We start from the raw sequence: 6759 nt of genomic DNA on the forward strand, positions 1-6759 counted from the left end.
GACCAGCCATGGTTTGATGACACGTGTAGAAGAGCTTACTATGACAAACAGACCAATCTTAACACATGGAGACAAAATCACTCATATGAACATTACACCAATTTTGTTGAGTCTTACCATGCTGCGAATAGAACTTACCATACAGCTGAGAGAAATTACAATAATTCCTTGAATAGGAAACTTGAAGGAATTACTCAGCCTCATCTGGGGTGGACCAAATTGGCATCATCTATCCTTGAGTCAGGTTCATCTTCCATTCCACCACAACTAACAGATGATGGTAGATTGGTTACTGGCCCGAGGGAAAAGGCTGAACTGCTCCATCAAGCTTTTGAAGATAAGCAATCAGCTGAGGATGCCCATCTCCGTTACTTGTCATCCTGAACCTATTCTTACAAAATTTGCATCTTGCTCTAGGGATGTTAAGAAAATTCTTGATAATCTTGACAACTGGGAAGAAGATCCTGATAGTTTCTTCCCTTTGTTTTTTAAAAAAGTTTCTGGCAAAGTTTCTATTCTCCCTGTGCTCTCCAAAGTTGCTGAAAAACTTTCTTTTATGCCACCATATAAGTATGTGGGATCTAAAGGACTGTTAACTGATAAGTCAATACAGGCAGTCCCTGGGTTACGTTGGACTTAGCTTACATCGTTCAAAGCTTATGGTGCATTTCAAATATATTCATCAAAAAATCTGTTCTGGGTTACAGCAGATGTTCCAAGGTTACGTCATGTCGTTTCAGTCTTACGGCGATGGAAGAATATTTGTACATTTTTGGAAGAAATTCTACAAGATCATGGATGCACACCTCACCAGAAGCAAGGTAAATCAATTGGGAAGTTTTCAAGACAACCAAAGGATTAAAGGTAAGGCTTTCCATTCATCACTTCATTTCTCATTTTTAGCAATTTTTTAATACAGTGTTCCAGCTTATGTCGTTTTCCAGCTCACATTGTGCTTCAAGAACGGAACCCAAAATGTAATCCAGGGACTGCCTGTATGCATATAGGAAGCAATTAGGTGCCTGCAATGCTGTTTTAGACTTGACATGCCATTTGCAAGAGAACCTTGATAAGACTTTTGAATGCTGAGTAATTCAGAGAGATTTTAGTGCTACTTTCGATTTAGAATATCACAAGGTACTTATTTATAAACTTCAGAATCTTGGAGTGAGTGGATATGTTTCGGGATTACTTCCAAGATTTCCCTACAGGTAGGCAGCAGTGAGTTGCTCTTGATGGGGTCTTTACTGAACCAAGACCTACTTTCACTGGAGTTCCACAAGGTAATGTTCTTGGTCCACTCTTGCTCTTGAGTACATACAAGTCATACTGTTGTTAGCCTGGAAAACAAGATTGTTCAGTAGGCTGATGATTCAACACTTGTGGATATAGTCAAGTCTCCACTTACAAGAAATGAAGCTGCCCTCAGCCTCAATTGGGATACGGACTGGATCAGTGAATGGTGGTGTTGGTGAGGTATGAGGCTGAACTCCATTAAAACGAAAACATTATTGATTATCAGATCTAGTACAGATTTTCCACGCCATCCTCCCCTTCAGGTGGATGGGACTCTGCTGAATGAGTCTGAAGCTTTAACTATTCTAGTTGTAACTTCTGACTCACATCTAACTTTTGAGAAACATCTAGTGAAATTGTCTGCAAATGCCACACAAATGTTAGGTATTTATTGTAAGGCCTCATATATCTATAAGTGATAAAATCAATGCAACCTGTTTTAGGTCATTTATCCAGCCTTTACTAAAATACTAAAATACTGCTCTCCAGTGTCGATGTCTGCTTCTTTTAGATAGATTGGTTCATGGTGGTAGGTTTCTGTTTCCTAATACTAGCAGTTATGACTTGGACCATCGATGAATGGTCGGTTGTAATTTTTCATAGGTTGCACTTCAACAGAGATCTTTCACAATCACAAATGATCCCTGATCCCATTTTCCTGACGAGAGCAACCAGATTCGCTGAACAGCGGCACCAACATGCAGTGAAAGTGCTTTGCTGTCGAGCTTCTCAGTTCTAGGGGTCCTTTATTCCTCACTTCGTTGGGCTGTGGAACAGCCTTTCAGAAGATGTCATGCAATTGGAACTTCATAAGTTCGAGTGAAGATGCAATGCATTACTACCTTAATACAATTCTCCTTGTATTTTAATAATTTACTTACATTTTTATTTATTTATTTATTAATTTCTTAACCCTTTAATGCCCAAGCCCTATTTACAAAAACGTCTCCCGTATGCCGGTATGTTAGTGAGTTAGCGCAGAAGCGGAAAAAAGTTTTTCAAAAAATCACAGCACGCTTAGTTTTTAAGAATAAGAGTTCATTTTTGGCTAATTTTTTTGTCATTGCCTGAAGTTTAGTAAGCAACCATCAGAAATGAAAAAAATATCATTATCATATATAAATATTGGAATATATGACAGTGAAAAAAAAACGTATATAATTGTATACAAATCGCACTGTAAGCAAAACGGTTCAAGCTAATGAGTTAATTTTTTTTAGTTGTATTGTACACTAAATTGCGGTGATTTTGGTATATAAAAAATTTTAAAACGATCAAAGCAACACAGAGAAAATATTATCACAAAATGATGCATGAATTAAATAATAACGCCAGGATGTAAAAAAATGTTTTTTTCAAAAATTCACCATAAATCAAAATATTGTGCTAGAGACTTCCCGTTTGTTGAAAAATGAAGCTAACTGATTGAATATTACTAGACTGTTTAAGTGTTTTAGCTTACAATTGCAGTTTTCGACCATTTTGGTCGAGTTAAAGTTGACCGAAAGTCGAATTTTTTCTATTTATCGTGATTTATATGTAAATATTTCAAAACTGATAGAAGCTACAACCATGAGTTATTTTTTGTTGTATTGTACATGAAATTGTGCACATTTTCATATATAAAACTTTATGTAACGACTAATATAAAGCGGTGCAAATATTACGACAACGAGACGAAAAGAATTTCTGAAATGTTCGGCCAAGTTACACGCTGACGTAAGGAAAATGTTTTTTTAAATTCACCATACACCATCGAAATATTGTGCTTGAGACTTCCAATTTATTGCAAAATGAAGTTAAACGATTGAATATTACAAGAATGTAAGAGTTTTAGCTTACAATTGCGTTTTTTACCATTTCGTTGAGTTAAAGTTGACCGAAGGTTGAAATTTTGGCAGTTATCGTGATTTATGTGAAAATATTTCAAAACTGATAAAAGCTACAACCATGAGCTATTTTCTGTTGTATTCTACATGAAATTGCGCACATTTTCATATATAAAAGTTTATGTAACGACTAATGTAAAACGATGCAAACATTACGACAACATGACGAAAGAATTTCTGAGATGTTCGGCCGAGTTACCGTCTTATGAGACGTAAGGAAAAAAAGTTTTTTTTTCAAAAATTCACCATATATCGAAATATTGTGCTAGAGACTTCCCGTTTGTTGCAAAATGAAGGTAAATGATTGAATATTACTAGAATGTAAGAGTTTTAGCTTATAATTGCGTTTTTCAACCATTTCGGTCGAGTTAAAGTTGACCGAAGGTTGAAATTTTGGCAGTTATCGTGATTTATGTGAAAATATTTCAAAACTGATAAAAGCTACAACCATGAGTTATTTTCTGTTGTATTCTACATGAAATTGCGCACATTTCCATATATAAAACTTTATGTAATGACTAATATAAAACAGTGCAAACATTACGACAACGTGACGAAAGAATTTCTGGCGGACGTAAGAAAAAGTTTTTCAAAAATTCACCATAAATCGAAATATTGTGCTAGAGACTTCCAATTGGTTGCAAAATGAAGGTAAATGATTGAATATTATTAGATTGTAAGAGTTTTAGCTTAAAATTGCGTTTTTGACCATTTCGGTCAAGTCAAAGTTGACTGAAGGTTGAAATTTTGGCAGTTATCGTGGTTTATATGAAAATATTTCAAAACTGATAAAGCTACAACCATGGGTTGTATTTTGCTGTATTGTACATGAAATTGTGCACATTTTCATATATAAAACTTTATGTAACAGCTAATATAGAACAGTGCAAAAATTACGACAAAATGACAAAAGAATTTATGAAATTTTTAGGCTGAGTTACCACCGTGCATAAGAAAAAGTTTTTTTAAAAATTCACCATAAATCGAAATATTGTGCTAGAGACTTCCAATTTGTTGCAAAATGAAGGTACATGATTGAATATTACTAGAATGTAAGAGTTTTAGCTTACAATTGCGTTTTTCGACCATTTCGGTCAAGTCAAAGTTGACCGAAGGTTGAAATTTTTTTGTAGTCGACGTATGGTACGTCCACTCGGCACCCAACAGACAATTTTAGTCGACGTATGATACGTCCAATAGGCGTTTAAGGGTTAATTTATCTGTTTTTATAATTATTGATCTCCTCTTCTTTATGCCCCATTACCTTCTGTTACTTCGTTCAAATGAACACATTCTTTGGAAGCTTGAATTTCAAGTCAATGGCCCCTGTGGACTTGTCACATATGAATAGGGTTCATCTTCTGAATAATAATAATAATAATAATAATAATAATAATAATAATAATAATAATAATAATAATAATAATAATGATGATGAATCAGACAAGTAAATAACTGTATATCAAATAGTTATTGAAAATTAATACTGACCAAATTTTATAACTGCCAACAGAAAAAAAATTCCACTATGAAATGCTGAACCAACAATCTCCAGATGCATAAAAACAATGGAAATAACTTGCTGAAAATAAATAAAACTACTAACACTAACCATTTTGCAGGAACTAATGCCACTGACCCCCTCCCCACTAAAAAAATAATAAGTAAAAGGTTAATGGATGGATGATATCTAATGGCACATCAGAGACTGCAAAAGGTGCTAATCCTAGAAGAGAAGCCCAGAGCATGTCTGTATACAAGGAGTACACTGAAGAATGAGACCTTGTGGGACTGAGTGTGTGGCTTTGGTATATTCAAGTGGGGTGTGTGTGGCTTCCATGATTTAATTAATCAGTAAAGCCAAGTGTCACTGCAAGGAATTATGGCTATTCATGATTACAGGTTAAAGTAGGCACCACACAGGAAAAACAGCAGGAAGCCTCTCACATTTAAGGCAACTGCACTTACAATATTCACTGCTCAAGAGCTACATAATGATGAACTTGTGACCTGGTTTGGAGACATTTTTCTGTTAGGAAAAATCGTTACTGGATTCTTGTACCATTATATATTTCGTGTTAACTGAGGTTACAGTTTGGGTGGTAGCCAAAATGAAGATTAAAGGGAAAGGAGAAGAACAGGGAAGTGGCTTCATCTTCAAAACACCCCACCGCACATGCGCCTATTGCTCCATCCTACACAACCACCCATGCATGCTTGGAGAGCAGCTGCCTGAGGGTTACTGATGCATGCAGCTACTCAAGCTATTTGGAAATTCATTTAAACTCTTCAAAGCATTACCAATGCATGCTGTGTGTCTAATAGACTGATTTTAGGATTCCTACGTGACAGGCCAAAAATGCATTGGAAAACCTTTTAAGAGTAAATGGAATGCAGTGACACCTTAAAATCTTTAAGTTTACTAAAAGTGTTGAATTTTTCCAAAACTCCAGTAAAATTGAATGTTAGAATTGCCATACGGCCAGGCCATTCCTTTGTTAAGAGCATTCTTGAATCAACTATATCTTCTATACAATTAATACAGAACCACTAACCACAAAACCAAAGCCCCATCTAAAAGACAATATTGTAGTCATTTACATTATCTCCAATACTACATTACAGACAAAAAAGATGTGCTATATAAAAATCTCCCAGCACGTATATTTTAACCTACCATTAAGTAGATTATTAATGTGTGGTGGAAGATCAACAGATGACCTTCGAGAGCCAGCAGTTGAACCAAGAATTGGACTCTCTCTTTTTGAAAAAAACTGCTTCAGCCTGGATGATCCACACATACCAATGCTGCCACTATTGTCAGCTGCCCCTTCTTCTTGACCACCTACAATTAAAATTTAAAAGAAAGATCTACATAAAAATCCATGAAATAATTACATATATATAGGTAAAAAGTTCCAAAGAAAATTAGCAAAGTATTATTGTTATTTCCACTACTATTATTTATTATTAAAAAAAAAAACTGCATAATACAGTGCAAGTCTAGTAGCCTGGGGAATTAACCCCTACCCCTGCACTTCAATTCTGTCAAAAGGTGCCATGTATTTTGAAAAAATTAAAAATACCCAAATTTCTCAAACTTGAAATTCTGCTCACCCAAGTGTTTTGTATGTTGTTCCTATATCAAAGCAAAATTTGTGTCATGCATTAGGTTTCTTTTTACACTGCCATCAATACTAGCACACAATATAAAGAAATCTCCTAGCTCTGGAAATACAAGTATATAAATTTTCATAATAAAATTTATTACCTGGATACTTACCTACTGTTAAAGTTAGCTTATATCCCCGTGCTGATAGGCGAGTTGGCATTCAAACAAATATTTTAACTCTTGCAGATAAGTACTGTATCCAAATAAGTTTTATGAATATTTATATTTGGGATAAATCTTAACAACTGTTAAAAGTTGGATGATTCCCACGTTGAGAAGTGGATAGTGGGTAGTGCAGCTAGACAAAATCTGCTCAACCAATCAAGCTAAAGGTTTCTTGCATGAAACCTAAAGCATTCTTACCTGATCTGAAATCCTTCCTGGATCTTACTGCCACCAGAA

At 35.0% G+C, this 6759-nt stretch overlaps 1 long non-coding RNA gene across 1 annotated transcript in view; it reads right to left on the bottom strand.

The window, feature by feature from the left end:
- The window catches only part of LOC136849238 (uncharacterized), a 13187-nt gene extending 6889 nt beyond the window's left edge, over positions 1-6298 (bottom strand). The window contains exon 1 of the long non-coding RNA XR_010856277.1: positions 5863-6298. This is a non-coding gene — a long non-coding RNA (uncharacterized lncRNA). The remainder of the gene's footprint in view (positions 1-5862) is intronic.
- Between the last annotated feature and the right edge of the window lie 461 nt (positions 6299-6759).

The sequence above is a fragment of the Macrobrachium rosenbergii genome, chromosome 2 (assembly GCF_040412425.1).
Source record: "Macrobrachium rosenbergii isolate ZJJX-2024 chromosome 2, ASM4041242v1, whole genome shotgun sequence".
In the NCBI taxonomy this organism is placed as follows: Eukaryota; Metazoa; Arthropoda; class Malacostraca; order Decapoda; family Palaemonidae; genus Macrobrachium; species Macrobrachium rosenbergii.